The sequence below is a fragment of the Xenopus laevis genome, chromosome 3S (assembly GCF_017654675.1).
Source record: "Xenopus laevis strain J_2021 chromosome 3S, Xenopus_laevis_v10.1, whole genome shotgun sequence".
Taxonomy (NCBI): domain Eukaryota; kingdom Metazoa; phylum Chordata; class Amphibia; order Anura; family Pipidae; genus Xenopus; species Xenopus laevis.
Window position 1 is genome coordinate 47,457,693 of NC_054376.1, and position 21,627 is coordinate 47,479,319.

General features: G+C 44.1%; 1 long non-coding RNA gene across 1 annotated transcript; it reads right to left on the reverse strand.

The window, feature by feature from the left end:
* Positions 1 to 1,992: 1,992 nt before the first annotated feature.
* LOC108712879 lies at positions 1,993 to 9,568 on the reverse strand. Its single transcript, XR_001935066.2, has 4 exons — positions 9,302 to 9,568; positions 3,159 to 3,200; positions 2,718 to 2,777; positions 1,993 to 2,112 (listed from the first exon to the last, which is right to left on the reverse strand). It is a non-coding gene; the product is annotated as an uncharacterized LOC108712879 (long non-coding RNA).
* Between the last annotated feature and the right edge of the window lie 12,059 nt (positions 9,569 to 21,627).

Here is a 21,627-nt window from a genome sequence, read left to right on the forward strand (position 1 = left end):
GAAACATGAATTGTGCCCAGTCATCTGTAAATAATACAAAATAAATATAGCTGTTCAGTGAATAAACAGACTAACCCCTATACCAAGGTGTATATTTTAGAGCTGAAAAAGATGTAAAATAAAAGGTAGCTGACATATTACATGAGAAAACATGAGATAAAAGTGATGATTTTCTGTATAGGTATGGAAGGCCTGTGCCAAGGGTGGTAGCTTCAGGTGGGTGGCTCACAGGTGCCTATAAAGAAAAAAAATCACATAGTTTATTCCATGCTTCCAGCCTGGATATTTGTTGCAAAAGTTTGAGTTGATGGGGAATACATATCATACATTGAACATGTCTGGCATCATCAGTAATATTCCAGTGGAAAACATCCATCAGTCACACAAAGCATATACAGGTCTTGGATCCGTTATCTAGAAACCCGTTATCCAGAAAGCTCCAAATTACAGAAAGGTTGTCTCCCATAGACTCCATTATAATTAAATAATCCACATTTTTCAAAATGATTTCCTTTTACTAAGTAATAATAAAACAATACCTTCTACTTGATCCCAACTAAGTTATAATTAATCTTTATTGGAAGCAGAATTAGCCTATTGGTTTTATTTAATGTTTATAGGATTTTCTTGCAGATTTAAGGTATGAAGATCCAAATTACGGAAAGATCCCTTATCTGGAAAACCCCAGGTACCAAGCATTCTGGATAACAGGTCCCATACCTGTAAATTCATGTAACACCATATACACAAGCATATGTCAAAACCTAACATAGGTGTGGGATCCCTTATCTGGCAACTCCATATACAGAAAGCTTTTTGGAGCGCATTCTTCCATACAGTCCAATTTAAGCAAATTGGTAAAAATTATTTCTTTTTACTCTTAATAAATTGTGCATTGAATTTGATGGTAACATTTCAGATAATAGATCCTATACATATATAACATTCATAAAAATCCATTTATGCCATTAGTTTAAGTTTAAGACAAGTTTAAGACAGCTATAACTAACACGAATGGGAACAGTCTTCTATTGTACTGGTTGGTTTGAGAGTGTTTCCCCTCTGTGTTTTAAAAGTGTCTTTCAAGAGGAGTGCAGGAATTGCTCAGGGTAAAAAACAGCAGTTTTACATGAATTAACTCCTATTAAACAATATACTCATACAAAGGGGTGGATTTGTTAACATTTAAATAAGGAAAGGAAAGACTGGCTTTTACTGGCACATGCAATAGAATAGAGGCAAGCACACCCACATTTCTAAGGGGAATGACATGCATTTTACTGGCCCAAACATAATTCCATGCAGTATAAATTATGCCTGCTGTTCAGCCACTTAATATCCTAGGTTAATGTGGAAGCATCTTTATCAGTGAGCAATCAATGACCTCTTTAAATAATAGATACAGTCATGTAATTGTAATGACTGATGAAACTGAAACTTCATATAATACATACCTCTAAAATGACATTTGCGATTTCTATTTTCTATTTTTCTATAATGTGTTATTCTATTGAGCTAGGATGTACAGAGCTCTGTATTACACAGGCAATGTTGCCATTGGTACAGTAAGTAATAATAACCAATAAGACATTTGTTTTCATTAGTTTAGTGCCCCAGACCAATCAGAGGGTGTCATTCTGTTTCTATGCCTTAACTGGCACACAATTGCTACACTTCTAGGTGAATTTCCAAAAAAGAAAAAAAAAAAAGATATTTGGCCAAGATAATTTAGAAATTATTTCTTACACAAAGGATCCCTTTTTCAGCGCTAGATGGCCTCTACATGGGTGCCCAGATATTAGGGAGAAACAACGTAGTATTTAATTATGTCCTAGGTACAAGAGCACTAAGGGGTGCAAAGTTATGCATTGCTGTGCTTGAATAAAAAATCCAGTGCAAAATTCAGAATGCATTTCTGTCTGCACCAGGCTTTTACGTATGGAATCCCAAGCCCAGAATAAACCCCAAGGAGCAAAAGAAGCTCACTCTTCTGCCGATAACCACCACTTTTTGCTTTGGGAGGAGCCCTCCGCTATTCGGATAACACCAGTTCTTGATATGGGAGGACCAAGGAGAGAGAGTTCTGGGCAGGCAAGCGAACAGTAACGTAAACTGAAAGAAAAACGGGGAACAAGGAACGTAGTCATGGAATAAGCCGAGTCAACACCAGCCAGGTAAAGCAGTACAAAATCAGGAGTCAGGACAGGCAGTAACTAGACAAGGTCAGGGACAAGCAAGGTCAAAATCAGATTCGTCAGATTGGAAAGGCACCCAGGAACTACGTTGGGAAGTGTGTTATAGGTCACAGCACCTTTAAATAATGGCCAATGACGTCAGACACAGCACCACGTCAAACCCGGAAGTGACGCAAGTGTGCATCATTTAGGCATCACTGCACAAGAAGACGTGGCAGAGGCAGTACGGTCCACTCCTCACTATTTTCCATAGGTTCTGGTGCACCTTGAGCCCATGGGCACTCCCTAACCTGTGCATCTGAATGGCTCAATTAAAGTGATACTGACACTGATACTGATGTTCCCAGCTTGTCCCCATAAATAAAAACACTGACGAATGCCGAAAGTGCTGTATGCAGGGAGGGAATATTCACAACTGCCTTTTCTCATATTTTGTTATTACAGTATTATCGTCATTATAAAAGTTTGCCCCCACTAACTTACTTTCTTTCATTATTTATTATACAATTTATAAGGAATTACCACTTTGTCATTTTCTTCTTTCTTTCCTTCTGTACTTGATTGATCTCAACATTTGAAAGCCTGTCAAATGTAATAAACTGTTAATTAAAAATAAAAGGGAAGAGACATTTCATGAGCAATAGCAGTGAGACATTAGAATTCATTTATCAACAGGAAGGCAAGGTGCACTTGTGCCATTGTTTGCACTTTGCCATCATCCATTGTCTAATTTCCACAGGTCTGTGTGCTTTGTTACAGAGAACTGCAGCTACCCTCAAGAATAAAGGGTCACCTACATTTGGCAGCACTGTATTGAAAGCATCCCCTCTCCTGCTCCCTAACCTGTGTATCTGAATGATTACAATTATCCTTTATTTATAATGTGACAACATATTATGCAGCATTTTATAGATCCTGTACATCATTTCCTCCCCTGGGGCTTAAAATCGGAGGTCTCTTTACCTGCATGTATGTTTTTTGGAGTTTGGGAGGAAACTGTAATACCTGAAAAAAAAAAAGAGATTAAGCAGAGGGAGGACATGAAAACTCCTTGGAGATAGTTCCTGGCTGGTATTGAACTCAGAACTGCAAGTCAGTTCTTATACCATTATACCATGGGGGGGACTAAGCGAAACATGATTTTGATACGCTGTATAACTGTATATGGTCTGTATTGACAAATAAAGGAATCTTGTATCTTGTATCTTATTTCACTTAAAGTGTTCTTGTGTCCCATAGTGGTATTGCACATCTTCCCTGGGCTTCATAAATTACCCCCCATTGTTACAGATTTCCTCACCTATATGGAAGTGTGCAAATATTTAGCAGGACACAGTTTAGGCCACAACATGCAAAGAGGGGTAAAACTGAAATAAAATTGCAAAGCACATATTAAAGGGATTCTGTTGTGATTTTTGTGGTATTGTTTTTATTATTAAATTACACTGGGTACATTGCAAATAATGAATTCTACCCTTTAAAATGTTATTCTTGAACAAATAAATTTATTTTTTAGCAGTAAGCTATCATCTCAGATCACTGTGCCTGATCCTGTGCTTTCAGAAGGAGCCAACACTTCATAATTGAACTGCTTTCAGATAAACTGTGTAACTGGAGGAGTGGCAGTGGGATTTTTACTATTGAATACTGTGCTTATATCTACCACAAGCTTGGTCATGAAAGCATTTAACAATGCAGGTGTCAGATAGCTGTTATCTGGTTTCCTTCCCATTGTTCTGATGATGGGTAGATGGGGGGGGGCAGGGAGGGGGATGATATCACTCCAACTTGCTGTGCAGCAGTAAAGAGTGACTGAAAAGTATTAGAGCTGAAGTTACATGACTGAAGGCACCTGGGAAAGTCACAAAATGTCTAGCCCCACATCAGATTTCAAGATTAAATATTAAAAAAAAAAATCTTTTTTCTCTTTTTAAAAATGGATTTCAATGCAGGATTCTGCTGGATGCATTTTGTAAATGTTCCCATGACAGAATCCCTTTAAATTGTATAATGATAATTAAGGTTGTTATGGGAAATATAGTACTGCAGAGGAACAGCAGATTGATTCATCTGTTATTTTTCCTATACTTAAGGGCCTCAGTCTTCCTACACTGACAACTGTAACTGGATATGACATTGTGACTCTAACGTACCGTAGGTGTACTAAGACCTAACTTAAGCAAGACACATAACCCTACAGCCAGTAGTTCAGGTAATACTCCCTACATGAGTTGTTTTCCTTCACTGATTCAATTATACCTTTCAATAAATTTAAATGGAATGAGCCATAAGCACATTCATCTTATTTTTCAAGGGGTTATAGACATATATTTGGAACGAATGATCACAAAGGCACAACACTTGCGTACAGGGCCACCATTAGAAATCACAGGGACCCATACAACACAGCCCACCCCAGATGACGCCCACACCACAGTTAAATGACCACACAAACATCAGCGCTAAAATGGTAAAACCCCCACATACGTTAAAAAAAGCAATTGATGGTCAGGGCCCCTTATAAGTTAAAAAAAAAAGACTGTTGTGCCAGGGCACCCATAAAAGATTTTTTTTTTTTTAAATTGGTGGTCATTGCCCCCCTACAAGTTGAAAAAAATAATTGGTGACCAGGGCCCCCCTATAAGTTAAAAAAAAACATTGGTGCCAGGGGCCCCCGTAAAAGTTTTTTAAAAATCATTGGTGGCCCCCCAGGGCCCCCATAAGTAAATATGTTGATGCCAGGGCCCCCCTTAAAAGTTTTTTTTTAAAAAAAACATTGCACCAGGGCCCCCCCCCTTACAAGTTTAAAAGAAACATTCGGGCCCCAGAGATAAACATTTGTGGCAGGGGCCTATAGAGTATTAAAATAATATATTGGTGGCCAGGGGTTCACTAAAATAAAAAAACACACATAGGTGTTCAATGGCTTCAGGACTTCAACGTCGGCTCCTTTTGTGACTTTGGGTCTTTTCGCGGCTTCAGGACTTCTATTTTGGCTCCTTTAATGACTTTGGGTCTTTCTGCAGCTTCGAGACATAAAGTTCAGCTCCTTTCGTGACTTCGGATCTGGCCCCCCCCACACTGCGCACATTGTATTTGCCGTGAATACAAAGGGTTTTTTCCCAGTACCCCACCAGCTCAGTCCGACCCTGTCGGGTCTTTCTCAGCTTCAGGACTTCAATTTTGGCTCCTTTTGTGACTTTGGGTCTTTCTGTGGCTTCAGGTTTGGATCCTTTTCGTGGCTTCGGGTCTTTTCGCAGCTTCGGGACTTCGGCTGTTTGGGACTTCGACTTGTCGGCTCTTCTGGACTTTCAGTGGTTCGGGACTTCCAAAAAGATGCAAAGGCAGTTTGCCTGTGTTTGATAGGCTCATTCCAGCAGAACTATAGCAGGAATAATGTTGAGCTATATGATTTAATATATTATGATTTCTGATATCTCTGGAATTTAGAAGCTTCACTTATGAAGAGCTGGGCAAAGTGCAATTGGTACACAGGTCTTTGCAACCCCATCATGTAGCGTAGGAGTACTCAACCCTTTTCACCCATAAGCCACATGAAAAACTCCCTGGGAATGTGAAATAAGAGCTCTGACTTTCAATCTGGTAGCCCCTGTGTGGACTGGCAGCTTACAGGAGGCTCTATTTGACAGTAAACGTGTTTTTATGCAAACAAAATGTTGTATTCACAGTGGAAGTTGTGCAGGACTCACTGGTTATGCTTACAACTGATTTATTAGAGCTCCAACATGGCTAACTTTGCACATCCATTTCAAGAAGGAAGTATATCAAACCATAGAAAAACACATCAACTAGCAGAGAGAATACATAGCACTGAAAGAACATTTTGACCAGCAGCTCCCTCTAGTGGTACACAACACAAAATTTACCTCAAAACCTGAAATTCAAAAATAAGCACCTGCTTTGAAGCCACTGGGAGCAAAATTCAAGGGGTTGGTGAGCAACAAGTTTCTCGTGAGCCACTGGTTGGGGACCACTGATATAAAGCAATGACATGAGCTTCTGCTCTGAGGTGCCAAGCTTAGGAGTGCCAAATGCAAAGACATCACAGAGGCCTATTGCAGGCATTAATGCACTGCACCCACAACTCTGCACTTTGCACCCTGTTCTGATGCAATGCACAGACTAAACTAAAATCCCTGGATATTTAAATGCTATGTAAAGGAGCATCAAGAGGCATCATTTTGCACTCCTTTGTGTTCTACCACTTGTGTCAGGGGCATTCACAAATGACCCCTCAGGTGTATTCTTTGCCACATTAAAAGAGTAAGGCTAAATGAAAAACATGTAAAGAGGGGCTTTAGAAGATTTTGCACACCATGCATTGCTGTTTTCACCATTTTAATGGATTGTGCTTGGGGGTATTATATTTCAGTCAGTGTGTGGTTTTGGGGTCCACTGAAAAAAACTGCTATCTTGGCATTTGTGTGAAAAAAAAAACTTCCACTGTAAACCATTCAGAGGGACATGGCATTTAACGTGTAAGAAAATAAATTGTTTAAGAATAGATGGTAAATGTGCATGGGGGCACAACAGTTGGCAAGGCTTCCTTGCAGTGCTGAGGTCCTTGGTTCATTTCTGACTATTACACAATTGTTGTTGTTTTTCAGAATTAGCATAATATATACTAACAGTAAAATCATAAAACCTCCCTAACTCTTACTGTAATATTTGATTATCTTCTTGTAAAATACCTATTTAACTCTCCTTTGTGAACAATTACTTTTATACCTCTGTACTAGTGATGGGCGAATTTGAGGCGTTTCGCTGAAAATTTTTCGAATTTCCAGCGAAATTTATTCGCCGGGAGCGAATCACGGGAATTCGTTGCAAATTCGCGCCGGACAAATAAATTCACCCGTCACTACTCCGCACCCAGTCCAGTCCTTTTTGTTGCCAACAAGATGTAAACCAAGAACATAGTGTGGAAAATTATTATTCTCATGCTGATATGAATTAGAGTTGAGGAGACATTTTTGTAGTGTGTGATGTGGTGACAGTTTCCCCTAATACATTTAGTTCTTTAATTCTTGCTTAAAGGAGAAGTAAACCCTCTTGTTCAAGAGGAGTTTAATGAGTAGGAACATACTTTTTGCCTATTATTTTAATCACAAAAATATGCTTTTTATTATTTCTTGAGTTAAACGGGGCAAAGAATTCTCACCATACATTTATTTTAACTATCCTGCGTATATGTGCCTATGTATATAAATATGAATACTGGGAATACAGTACAAGTAACACATTCACTTACAATTGCATCATCATTAATAAATAACGTGAGTAAATTGTGTTTGCAATGAAATTCACTGCTAAATATCTAATGATTTCCACACTGCCCCTGAGGAATCCAGAACAAAGTTACTAATGATTATGGATGGGGTTTTTTTGTCTTTACTCTTTGTCTGACAGCTTTGTGACCACCAGAAAAATATATTATATATATACTTTAGAAAAAAAATGCACAAACATCTTTGGTATGTAAGTTACTCTGAACTTAAATGATAATCAAATGATAATTCTGAAGCATTTGGTCTGTGTTGGATCTGCTCTATTTTGCAGTGCCAGGCTAATGACTTGAGACAGTCTGATCTTTAAATAAGTGGTATTTATTTATAAAAGAATTAAAATGTATAAAATGAAAAGTGAATTAACTAAGATGGAGGAAGGAAGAAAGGGATAGGGAAAGATCTAATGGGGGAGTGGAAAGTGCCTAACTAACAAAGTTTTTACAAATGCTATTCAGATCGATGTTAGCTGTTTTTGTAGATGATTCATCCCTTCTTAGATTGACAAGGCAATAAAATCAAGTTAGGATGAACTGTAGATGTAATCCCATAGTCCAATGCTTCAGGGTCTTCTTGCCTGGGGAACTCTTGCGTGCCCAGTTATTTGCATCTCTTTCATATGGACATTACTGTAGCTGCAGGGATTGTTTTATGGCAGGATGGCTGTTGTCCAGGCTTGCACCTTCACAATTGCCATTGATGGAAATGCAGATATCTGTTAACCCATTCTGTATATGGGGCTTACTGTGAAATATCAAAAATTCAGCACTACAATCTGCCCCCAACTTAACTGGTCAAAATTTTTTAAAAAATCATTAGTCGGGAAAATATGGATTTATTGTTAAATTATTGTAAAATTAAGATGGTAGTCACAATAGTTCTCTTTTGACTTTACTTATAGGGGCACATTTACTAAAGGGCGAATTGTCGTTTTTTTTAGGCAAATATTTGCCAAAATTACAATTCTCAGCTAATTTGCCAATTTACTAAAAGGTGAAGATGACAATTCGCTATTGAAAAACCTCAGCACTAGAGAACTTTTGCACCATTGTCCCAGTGGAAAATTCCCTTGTGAAAATACTCTGCTTGCCCTATGCTCCTTGTTTGTGCCATATTCTGCCTGCCCTACTCAGTACCCTGTGGGACGTGAGCCTAGTAGGGTATGTTCTGGAGGGTTTGTTAGCGTTTGGAATAATTGTGCCCTTAAGGTGTTTAATCGTGCTGGGTGGGAGCTGTATTATCCACAGGGGAGGAGACAGCATATGGATTTAAGGGTATGTTTATGGTATATATAAAGGTATTACTGAAATTTTTCACATATGAGTTATGAGTGATATCTGCAGTGAGCACCAACTATTTGTTTTGGTTTTTTTTTGGTGTGTTACCACCATGAATGTGTTCCACATGATAATGAAGTGCTCAGCCACTGTGTAGTATCCACTTGGATCAGGTGCTGAGCAGTATATTAACCAACCTCCCATGGGTCAAGAGTTATACTATATAAAGTCCAAAGAACTGCAGTACACTGTGTAGATGAATCAGCTTTGTATCATGGCGATTTTATTGGCTCACACAAAAAGTAGACAAAAAAGCAATGTTTTCTCACTGGGCCCTTTATCAAGGCTTGATAAAGGGCCCAATAATAATTATGAGAAATTGGCTCCTATGCGTCTGCACTGGGTTGTGAGTGTCAGCTTACATGGTTAAATTCTGGTAAAAAAAAAGACACTGCACTGCAGCTTGCATTTTAATCTATAAATCAGTCCTATCAGTGTTGCCTGCCTATAACGATCTGTTTACCTCGGATCCCGGAGGAAGGTAGCTGATCCAGGAGAACTGATGGTAACAGGAACCTCTCTACGGCTCCGGTATTCACCGACGCCCTTTTGGGGCCCCGGGCTTTCTGCTGTGGAGGTGGTACAGAAGCCAGGCGAGTTACCAAGTAACAAGGGATCAGGCAAGGCGTAGTCAAGTGCAGGCAAAGGTCGTTTCCAGAAGACGGGTTTCAAAGAAGCGAAGTACCAAGGGGTCAGGCTAAGGCGTAGTTAAATGCAGGCAGAGGTTGGATTCAGGCAGCGAAGGTTCAGAGGTCAGGAAAACAGGCAGAGGGTCAAAACCAGGAAACTCGAACAACCAGGGCTTTAGCAGGAGCAGTAGGAACTGAAGCCAGCTTGGGCAATGTGAGGAGGAAGAGGAAGGTATTTAAGGGAACAGGAACCAATCAGGAGCAGGCTGAGGAAGACAGACACATCAGGGACCAATAGGTATTTAAGGGAACAGGAACCAATCAGGAGCAGGCTGAGGAAGACAGACACATCAGGGACCAATAGGAAGCCAGGCGCCCAAATTAGAGGTCATTGCTCCTAAGTATGCGAGCGTCAATTCCTGCGCAGGCGTCCGATTTGACGTGCGCGGGCACCTCGACGCCGCCGCCCAAGTTGACGCGTGCCTGCGCTTATGCGCCGGCGCTCAAAACCAGTGGTGGGTGTTACACTGCCACTGTAACAAGCAATGTCGTCTTCCAGAAAAACTAATACCTGTTTCTTGAAACAGTCTAGAAATGGTGGTATTATATTGTATGAACAAAATCCAAACTGCTCACGCACACCCAGAAAAATACTAACCCTGGTGCTCGGGGAAAAGGGCTTCGGCAACCCCACAACAATACGAAGAAAGAATTCACCGGCACACAGGTATTGCTGGCAGGGTGAAAAACCCTTACTTTAAAGTTTAAAATAATAATGCTTAATAAAGGGGTTGTCCCCGAAACGTTGCATGTTGCACCATTAAACTTTAAAGCAAGGGTTTTTCACCCTGCCAGCAATACCTGTGTGCCGGTGAATTCTTTCTTCCAAGGTTTCCAAAACATACCACCCGGGAATCCCCGGCCATTTAACAGGCCCTTTGCCGGTGTGCCACAGCGGCCAAGTGTCCCAGGAGCGGTTCCGGATGACCATTAGCATTAACTTGCTAATGCAGATGGAATATAGGGAATCTTAAGCATGCCTCCAAGGTTTCCAAAGGATATCTGTCAGGATTCGAACTCGGGTCTCCCCAGCGATTAACCAGGAACCTTAGCCGGTGCGCCACAGTGTCCAGGCCTTCCTGGAGCGGTAACAGATGACCATTAGCATTTACTGGCTAATGCAGCTTGAAGAAAAGGGAATCTTATGCATGCCTCCAAGGTTTCCAAAAGATACCACCTGGGAATCGAACTCGGGTCTCCCCGGCCATTCAAGAGGTGCCTTAGCCGGTGCGCCACTGTGGCCCAGTGTACCCGGAAAGGTTTTGGATGACCATTAGCAGTAACTGGCTAATGCTGCTTGAAGAAAAGGGTATCTTAAGCACGCCTCCACGGTTTGCAAAAGGAACCTCCCGGGATTCGAACTGGGGACTCCCCGGTCATTTAACAGGCGCCTAAGCCAGGGCGCCACAGTAGCCAGGCCTTCGTGGAGGGGTTCCAGGTGACCATTACAGCCGAACGTCCCTTGGTGTCTCTTCATATAACAGGTAGTGCCGGCAGGCTATTTTCTGCCTAATAGAGTCAATACGCTCCCTGGAGGGCCTTATAAGGGAGACCTTCTGGATAGCCAAGTGGTTAAGGCATCTGCCCCCGGTGCACAAGGTCGTGAGTTCGATTCCCGCCCCCGGCAGAAACTCGTCATCGTCTGAACAGATCATTGGGTCAAAGAAGTGAATCAGATGGCGTGTTGATCAGTGGAAGTTGCTGGTTGCTGTAACAGTGCCCGATGGATCTGAAGAAGTTGCAGCCTGGAGTAAGAGTGGCCAATGGAACAGGGGAAGTTGCAGCCTGGAGTAAGAGTCACCGATGGATCAGTGGAAGTCGCTTCCTGGGGAAAGAGCACAGCGTAGATCAAAGGAGGAATAGGGAGGGACGGTGGCACGATGGCCAAGGTGGAGGTGACCTGCCTGGGATGGAAAGAGGGGTCTTGCTGAAAAAAATGGTGGTCGGCAGGTGCTCTTGCTGAATGAAACTGTATTTGGCTGGCTTTCTTCTAATAAAGGTTGCCTTTTTAACCCACCCAGGTATCTGCCTTGGGTGGGTTCCCCATCTGGCTTCCTATCCACTAAAAGGGGTTGTTCCCCTTTGAGTTAACTTTTAGTATGCTGTAGAGAGTGATATTTTGAGACAATTTGCAATTTGTTTTATTTATTTTTCGAATCTTTTTTATTCAGCAGCTCTCCAGTATGTGGTTTCCACAATCTGGTTGCTCTGGTCCATATTACCTTAGCAACCATGCATTCATTTGAATAAGAGACTGGAATATGAATAGAAGAGGACCTGAATAGAAAGAGTAGTCATAAAAGGTAGCAGTAACAGTAAATGTATAGCCTTACAGAGCACTTCTTTTTAGATGGGGTCAGTGACCCCCATTTGAAAGCTGGAAAGAGACAGCAGAAAAAGGCAAAAAATTCAGAAACTATAAAAAATAAATAATGTAGACCAACTGAAAAGTTGCTTAGAATTGGCCATTCTATACCATACAAAAAAGGCAACATAGAGGTGAACCACTCCTTTAAACTACCCATGCATCCGCTTCTGGTCATGGGTCCCCATTTAACACATTGCCCATACCTTGCGCTTACCTTGCCCATACCTTGCCCTTTCTTTGACCATACCTTGCCCATGCCTTGCCATCACATCGATTTGGGGGAATCCCCATATAGCAAACACCTCCCCTGCTGCCCTTTTTTGGGGTTTGCATAGCTTCAGCCCATGGCTAACCTTGAAAATTGCTTATTCAGAGTAGTGTTCTGTACAGAACTTGAAAAAATATTGGGTTATCTGGGTTTAGTTATTCTGTGTTAAACACACAAACCAAAGTGACGTCGTCTGTATATACCCAGCCATATTGTTCCACTGAACTGTTGCTTTAATGTACCCACATGGAAAAATAAAACACATACCCGGGTTTGGAACCGACTAGCCCCAAGCGGGACTCAAATTTCAGCCTCTGTGGGGTGAAAGACATGTAAAGACATGCTATTTGAAAAGGAAATCTAAAACATGCCACCAATGTTTCAAAAAGGCACCAGCCGGGATTCGAACTCGGGACTGCTCGGCCATTTAACAGGCACCTTATCCGATGCGCCACAGGGGCCCAGTGTTTCAGGCAATGTTCCGGATGACCATTAGCCTTAACTGGCTAATGCAGCTTGAAGAAAAGCGGAATCTTAAGCATGCCTCCAATGTTTCCAAGACATACCACCCGGGAATCGAACTCGGGACTCCTTGGCCATTTAACAGGCGCCTTAGATGGCACGCCACAGTGGTCAGGTCTTCCAGGCGTGGTTCTAGATGACCATTAGCATTAACTGGCTACTGCAGCTTGAAGAAAAGGGAATCTTAAGCATGCCTCCAAGGTTTGCCAAAGATACCTCTCGGGATTTGAACTCGGGACTCCCCGGCCATTTAACAGACGACATAGGTGGTGCGCCACAGTGGCCAGGCCTTCCGGGTGTGGTTCCGGATGACCATTAGCATTAACTGGCTAATGCAGCTTGAAGAAAAGGGATTCTTAAGCATGCCTCCAAAGTTTCCAAAACATACCACCCGGGAATCGAACTCGGGTCTCACCGGCCATTTAACAGGCGCCTTTGCCGGTAACAGATGACCATTAGCATTTACTAGCTAATGCAGCTTGAAGAAAAGGGAATCTTATGAATGCCTCCAAAAGATACCACCTGGGAATCGAACTCGGGTCTCCCCGGCCATTCAAGAGGCGCCTTAGATGGTGCGCCACTGTGGCGCAGTGTACCCGGAAAGGTTTTGGATGACCATTAGCAGTAACTGGCTAATGCTGCTTGAAGAAAAGGGCATCTTAAGCATGCCTCCACGGTTTGCAAGAGGAAGCTCCCGGGATTCGAACTGGGGACTCCCCGGTCATTTAACAGGCGCTTAAGCCAGGGCGCCACAGTAGACAGGCCTTCCAGGAGGGGTTCCAGGTGACCATTACAGCCGAACGTCCCTTGGTGTCTCTTCATATAACAGGTAGTGCCGGCAGGCTATTTTCTGGCTAATAGAGTCAATACGCTCCCTGGAGGGCCTTATAAGGGAGACCTTCTGGATAGCCAAGTGGTTAAGGCATCTGCCCCCGGTGCACAAGGTCGTGAGTTCGATTCCCGGCCACGGCAGAAACTCGTCATCGTCTGAACAGATCGTTGGGTCGAAGAAGTGGATCAGATGGCGTGTTGATCAGTGGAAGTTGCTGGTTGGTGTAACAGTGCCCGATGGATCTGAAGAAGTTGCAGCCTGGAGTAAGGGTGGCCAAAACTCGGGACTGCTCGGCCATTTAACAGGCACCTTGGCCGGTGCGCCATTAGCCTTAACTGGCTAATGTAGCTTGAAGAAAAGCGGAATCTTAAGCATGCCTCCAATGTTTCCAAGACATACCACCCGGGAATCGAACCCGGGACTCCTTGGCCATTTAACAGGCACCTTAAATGGCACGCCACAGTGGCCAGGCCTTCCAGGAGTGGTTCTGGATGACCATTAGCATTAACTGGCTACTGCAGCTTGAAGAAAAGGGAATCTTAAGCATGCCTCCAAGGTTGGCCAAAGATACCTCTCGGGATTTGAACTCAGAACTCCCCGGCCATTTAACAGACGACATAGCTGGTGCGCCACAGTGGCTAGGCCTTCCGGGTTTGGTTCCCAAAGACCATTAGCATTAACTGGCTAATGCAGCTTGAAGAAAAGGGATTCTTAAGCATGCCTCCAAGGTTTCTGAGGCATACCACCCTGGAATCGAACTCGGGTCTCCCCGGCCATTTAACAGGCGCCTTTGGCGGTATGCTACAGCGGCCAAGTGTCCCAGTTGCGGTTCCGGATGACCATTAGCATTAACTGGCTAATGCAGATTGAAGAAAAGGGAATCTTAAGCATGCCTCCAAGGTTTGCAAAGGATACCTGTCAGGATTTGAACTCGGGTCTCCCCGGCCATTAACCAGGCACCTTAGCCAGTCGCCACAGTGTCCAGGCCTTCCTGGAGCAGTAACAGATGACCATTAGCATTTACTGGCTAATGCAGCTTGAAGAAAAGGGAATCTTATGCATGCCTCCAAGGTTTCCAAAAGATACCACCTGGGAATCGAACTCGGGTCTCCCCGGCCATTCAAGAGGTGCCTTAGCCGGTGCGCCACTGTGGCCCAGTGTACCACAGTGGCGCAGTGGATGACCATTAGCAGTAACTGGCTAATGCTGCTTGAAGAAAAGGGCATCTTAAGCACGCCTCCACGGTTTGCAAAAGGAACCTCCCGGGATTCGAACTGGGGACTCCCCGGTCATTTAACAGGCGCCTAAGCCAGGGCGCGACAGTAGCCAGGCCTTCGTGGAGGGGTTCCAGGTGACCATTACAGCCGAACGTCCCTTGATGTCTCTTCATATAACAGGTAGTGCCGGCAGGCTATTTTCTGCCTAATAGAGTCAATACGCTCCCTGGAGGGCCTTATAAGAGAGACCTTCTGGATAGCCAAGAGGTTAAGGCATCTGCCCCCGGTGCACAAGGTCGTGATTTCGATTCCCGCCCCCGGCAGAAACTCATCATCGTCTGAACAGATCATTGGGTCAAAGAAGTGAATCAGATGGCGTGTTGATCAGTGGAAGTTGCTGGTTGGTGTAACAATGCCCGATGGATCTGAAGAAGTTGCAGCCTGGAGAAAGAGTGGCAAATGAAACAGGGGACATTGCAGCCTGGAGCAAGAGTGACCGATGGATCAGTGGAAGTCGCTTCCTGGGTAAAGAGCACAGCGTAGATTAAAGGAGGAATAGGGAGGGACGGTGGCATGGTGGCATGATGGCACGATGGCCAAGGTGGAGGTGACCTGCCTGGGATGGAAAGAGGGTGTCTTGCTGAAAAAAATGGTGGTCGGCAGGTGCTCTTGCTGAATGAAACTGTATTTGGCTGGCTTTCTTCTAATAAAGGTTGCCTTTTTAACCCACCCCAGGTATCTGCCTTGGGTGGGTTCCCCATCTGGCTTCCTATCCACTAAAAGGGGTTGTTCCCCTTTGAGTTAACTTTAGTATGGCTGTAGAGAGTGATATTTTGAGACAAATTTGCCAATTTGTTTTATTTAATTTTTCGAAATCTTTTTATTCAGCAGCTCTTCAGTATGTGGTTTCCACAATCTGGTTGCTCTGGTCCATATTACCTTAGCAACCATGCATTGATTTGAATAAGAGACTGGAATATGAAAAGGAGAGGACCTGAATAGAAAGAGTAGTCATAAAAAATAGCAGTAACAGTAAATGTATAGCCTTACAGAGCACTTCTTTTTAGATGGGGTCAGTGACCCCCATTTGAAAGCTGGAAAGAGACAGCAGAAAAAGGCAAAAAATTCAGAAACTATAAAAAATAAACAATGTAGACCAACTGAAAAGTTGCTTAGAATTGGCCATTCTATACCATACAAAAAAGGCAATGTAGAGGTGAACCACTCCTTTAAACTACCCATGCATCCGCTTCTGGTCATGGGTCCCCATTTAACACATTTCCCATACCTTGCACTTACCTTGCCCATACCTTGCCCTTTCTTTGACCATACCTTGCCCATGCCTTGCCATCACATCGATTTGGGGGAATCCCCATATAGCAAACACCTCCCCTGCTGCCCTTTTTTGGGGTTTGCATAGCTTCAGCCCACGGCTAACCTTGAAAATTGCTTATTCATAGTAGTGTTCTGTACAGAACTTGAAAATATATTGGGTTATCTGGGTTTAGTTATTCTGTGTTAAACACACAAACCAAAGTGACGTCGTCTGTATATACCCAGCCATATTGTTCCACTGAACTGTTGCTTTAATGTAGCAACATGGAAAAAAAACCACATACCCGGGTGTGGAACATACTAGCCCCAAGCGGGACTCAAATTTCAGCCTCTGTGGGGTGAAAGACATGTAAAGACATGCAATTTGAAAAGGAAATCTAAAGCATGCCTCCAAGGTTTCCAAAAGACACCAGCCGGGATTCGAACTCGGGACTGCTCGGCCATTTAACAGGCACCTTAGCCGGTGCGCCACAGGGGCCCAGTGTTGCAGGCAATGTTCCGGATGACCATTAGCCTTAACTGGCTAATGCAGCTTGAAGAAAAGAAGAATCTTAAGCATGCCTCCAATGTTTCCAAGACATACCACCCGGGAATCGAACTCGGGACTCCTTAGACATTTAACAGGCGCCTTAGATGGCACGCCACAGTGGCCAGGCCTTCCAGGAGTGGTTCTGGATGACCATTAGCATTAACTGGCTACTGCAGCTTGAAAAAAGGGAATCTTAAGCATGCCTCCAAGGTTTGCCAAAGATACCTCTCGGGATTTGAACTCGGGACTCCCCAGCCATTTAACAGACGACATACAGATGAAGCCACTTGGATTTGAGAGTTAAATGCGTCATGACTCAGAGTTAATTGAAGAAACTGTGTTATCTAAAGTTATCTTAACTCATTTAATGCATTTAACCTTTTCATTAGCATACCAAAGCACCATTGTTCACAATGGTGAATGCTTTAATTAGATGGGATGTTGTGACACAGTTTTCTGTGTTAAATGAGATAAATGGGATATCTGTGTTTAGTTATTCTGTGTCAAACAGACAAACCAAAGTGGCTGCATCTGTAGCTGGTGCACCACAGTGGCCAGGCCTTCCGGGTGTGGTTCAGGATGACCATTAGCATTAACTGGCTAATGTAGCTTGAAGAAAAGGGATTCTTAAGCATGCCTCCAAGGTTTCCAAAACATACCACCCGGGAATCGAACTCGGGTCTCCCCGGCCATTTAACAGGCGCCTTTGCCGGTGTGCCACAGTGGCCAAGTGTCTCAGGAGGGGTTCCGGGTGACCATTAGCATTAACTGGCTAATGCAGATTGAAGAAAAGGGAATCTTAAGCATGCCTCCAAGGTTAGCAAAGGATACCTGTCAGGATTCGAACTCGGGTCTCCCCGGCCATTAACCAGGCACCTTATCCGGTGCGCCACAGTGTCCAGGCCTTCCTGGAGCGGTAACAGATGACCATTAGCATTTACTGGCTAATGCAGCTTGAAGAAAAGGGAATCTTATGCCTGCCTCCAAGGTTTCCAAAACATACCACCTGGGAATCGAACTCGGGTCTCCCCGGCCACTCAAGAGGCGACTTAGCCGGTGCGCCACAGTGGCCCAGTGTACAAGGAACTGTTTTGGATGACCATTAGCAGTAACTGGCTAATGCTGCTTGAAGAAAAGGGCATCTTAAGCACGCCTCCACGGTTTGCAAAATGAACCTCCCGGGATTCGAACTGGGGACTCCCCGGTCATTTAACAGGCGCCTAAGCCAGGGCACCACAGTAGCCAGGCCTTCCAGGAGGGGTTCCAGGTGACCATTACAGCCGAACGTCCCTTGGTGTCTCTTCATATAACAGGTAGTGCCGGCAGGCTATTTTCTGGCTAATAGAGTCAATACGCTCCCTGGAGGGCCTTATAAGGGAGACCTTCCGGATAGCCAAGTGGTTAAGGCATCTGCCCCCGGTGCACAAGGTCGAGAGTTCGATTCCCGCCCCCGGCAGAAAATCGTCATCGTCTGAACAGATAATTGGGTCGAAGAAGTGGATCAGATGGTGTGTTGAAGTTGCTGGCTGGTTTAACAGTGCCCGCACTCGTTGGTTGTGCTTTAACTAACTCTGGAGAGTGATGGAAGGACAAGTGTCGGAAGTCCATCCGCCTTCCATTTGGCTGTACCTTTATCTTAGTACGCAGATTAATACGATCAATACCAACCTGAGGTAAGTCTCTAAAAGAGCCTTTCCCAAAAGCAGAGTCGGTAGAGCACATGCCCTCCAGACTGGGAGGTCCACAAGGTCATGGGCTCGACTCCCACCTCTGCTGAAAACTCAGTGCCAAAGCTGCACTGGTTGATTGTGCTTTAACTAACTCTGGAGAGTGATGGAAGGGCAAGTGTCGGAAGTCCATCATCCGCCTTCCATTTGGCTCTACCTTCATCTTAGTACGCAGACTATTAGGGTCAATACCAACCTGAGATAAGTCTCTAAAAGAGTCTTCACCAACAGCAGAGTCGGTAGAGTGCATGCCCTCCACACATGGAGGCCCACAAAGTCATGGGCTCGATTCCCACCTCTGCTGAAATCTCAGTGCCGAAGCCGCACTTGTTGATTGTTCCCCCTCTCACATTTTCCCTTACCTCTGCATCAACTTGGGTCTTTTCCCCATACAGAACCCTTTTTAGGGGTTGCCTAGCCATGGTTGTCCTTCAAAGCTACCCAGGTATATACTTCAGGACAGGGCTTCCCCATCTAGCATTTTGCCCTTACCTTTGCATCAACTTGGGTCTTTTCCCCATACTGAACCCTTTTTGGGAGTTGCCTAGCCATGGTTGTGCTTCAAAACTACCAAGGTATATACTTCAGGGCAGGGCTTCCCCATCTAGCATTTTGCCCTTACCTTTGCATCAACTCGGGTCTTTTTTTCCCCATACAGAACCCTTTTTGGGGTTTGCTAGCATCAGCCTGAAGTTGAGCTTAGCAAATTGCTTAATGAGGATAGTGTACTGTACAAAACTTTAAATAAAAACAAAGGATTTGAGAATCTGATTACACTTTAATGTAGCAGAAGGAAAATGCAGCTTTGGCACTTTACCAAACCCTACATATCTGTCACTCATTAATGTAGCCTGTGGAAGATGCAACCTATGCCTTTGTATTCAACAGACAGGTAGCAAACAGGACATCATCCACCTTCCATTTGGCTGTACCTTTATCTTAGTACGCAGACTAATACGGTCAATACCAACCTGAGGTAAGACTTTGAAAGAGCCTTCCCCAATAGCAAAGTCAGTAAAGCGCAAGCCCCCAAAGTGGGAGGTCCACATGGTCATGGGCTCGACTCCCACCTCTGCTGAAAACTCAGTGCCAAAGCTGCACTGGTTGATTGTGCTTTAACTAACTCTGGAGAGTGATGGAAGGACAAGTGTCGGAAGTCCATCATCCGCCTTCCATTTGTCTCTACCTTTATCTTAGTACGCAGACTAATACGGTCAATACCAACCTGAGGTAAGTCTCTAAAAGAGCCTTCGCCAAAAGCAGTCGGTAGAGTGCATGCCCTCCAGAAATTGCGGCCCACAAGGTCAAGGGTTCGATTCCCACCTCTGCTGAAAACTCAGTGCCGAAGCCGCACTTGTTGATTGTTCCCCATCTCAAATTTTTCCCTTACCTCTGCATCAACTTGGGTCTTTTCCCCATACAGAACCCTTTTTGGGGGTTGCCTAGCCATGGTTGTCCTTCAAAGCTACCCAGGTATATACTTCAGGACAGTGCTTCGCCATCTAGCATTTTGCCCTTAACTTTGCATAAACTTGGGTCTTTTCCCCATACTGAACCCTTTTTGGGGGTTTCCTAGCCGTGGTTGTGCTTCAAAACTACCAAGGTATATACTTCAGGACAGGGCTTCCCCATCTAGCATTTTGCCCTTACCTTTGCATCAACTTGGGTCTTTTTTCCCCCATACAGAACCCTTTTTGGGGTTTGCCTAGCATCAGCCTGAAGTTGAGCTTAGCAAATTGCTTAATGAGGATAGTGTTCTGTACAAAACTTTAAATAAAAACAAAGGATTTGAGAAGCTGATTACACTTTAATGTAGCAGAAGAAAAATGCAGCTTTGGCGCTTTACCAAACCCTACATATCTGTCACTCATTAATGTAGCCTGTGGAAGATGCAACCTATGCCTTTGTATTCAACAGACAGGTAGCAAACAGGACATCATCCACCTTCCATTTAGCTGTACCTTTATCTTAGTACGCAGACTAATACTGTCAATACCCACCTGAGGTAAGCCTTTGAAAGAGCCTTCCCCAATAGCAAAGTCGGTAGAGCGCAAGCCCCACAAACTGGGAGGTCCATAAGGCCTTGGGTTCAGTTCCCAGCTCTGCTGAAAACTCAGTGCCAAAGCAGCACTGGTTGATTGTGCTTTAACTAACTCTGGAGAGTGATGGAAGGACAAGTGTCGGAAGTCCATCATCCACCTTCCATTTGGCTCTACCTTTATCATAATATGCAGACTAATAGGGTCAATACCAACCTGAGGTAAGACTCTAAAAGTGCCTTCCTCAATAACAGAGTCGGTAGAGCGCATGTTTCCCAGACTGGGAAGTCCACAAGGTCAGGGGTTCGATTCCCACCTCTGGTGAAACCTCAGTGCCAAAGCAGCACTGGTTGATTGTGCTTTAACTAACTCTGGAAAGTGATGGAAGGACAAGTGCCGGAAGTTCATCATCCGCCTTCCATTTGGCTGTACCTTTATCTTAGTAAGCAGACTAATAGAGTCAATACCAACCTGAGGTAAGTCTTTAAAAGAGACTTCTTGAATAGCAGAGTCGGTCGAGTTCATGAACTTGAGTTAAATCTATAAAGGAGCCTTCCCAAATAGCAGAGTCGGTAGAGCGCATGCCCCCCAAGGTCATGGGTTTGATTCCCACCTCTGCTGAAAACTCAGTGCCAAAGAAGCACTGGTTGATTGTGCTTTAAGTAACTCTGGAGAGTGATGGAAGGGCAAGTGCCGGATTTCCATCATCCGCTTTCCATTTGGCTGTACCTTTTTCGTATTACGCAGACTAATAGAATCAATACCAACCTGAGGTAAGCCTTTAAAGGAGCCTTCCTGAATAGCAGAGTCGGTAGAGCGCATGTCCTCCAGACTGGAAGGTTCACAAGGTCATGGGTTCGATTCCCATCTCTGTGGAAAACTCAGTGCCAAAGCAGCACTGGTTGATTGTGCTTTAACGAACTCTGGAGAGTGATGCATAGACCAGTGCTGGATTTCCATCATCCGCCTTCCATTTGGCTGTACCTTTATCTTAGTAAGCAGACTAATGGAGTCAATACCAACCTGAGGTAAGTCTATAAAGGAGCCTTCCCGAATAGCAGGGTTGGTAGCATGCATGCCCCCCAGTCTAGGAGGTCCACTAGGTCATGGGTTCGATTCCCACCTCTGCTGAAAACTCAGTGCCCAAGCAGGACTGGTTGATTGTGCTTTAACGAACTCTGGAGAGTGATGCATAGACCAGTGCTGGATTTTCATCATCCGCTTTCCATTTGTCTGTACCTTTTTCATATTACGCAGACTAAT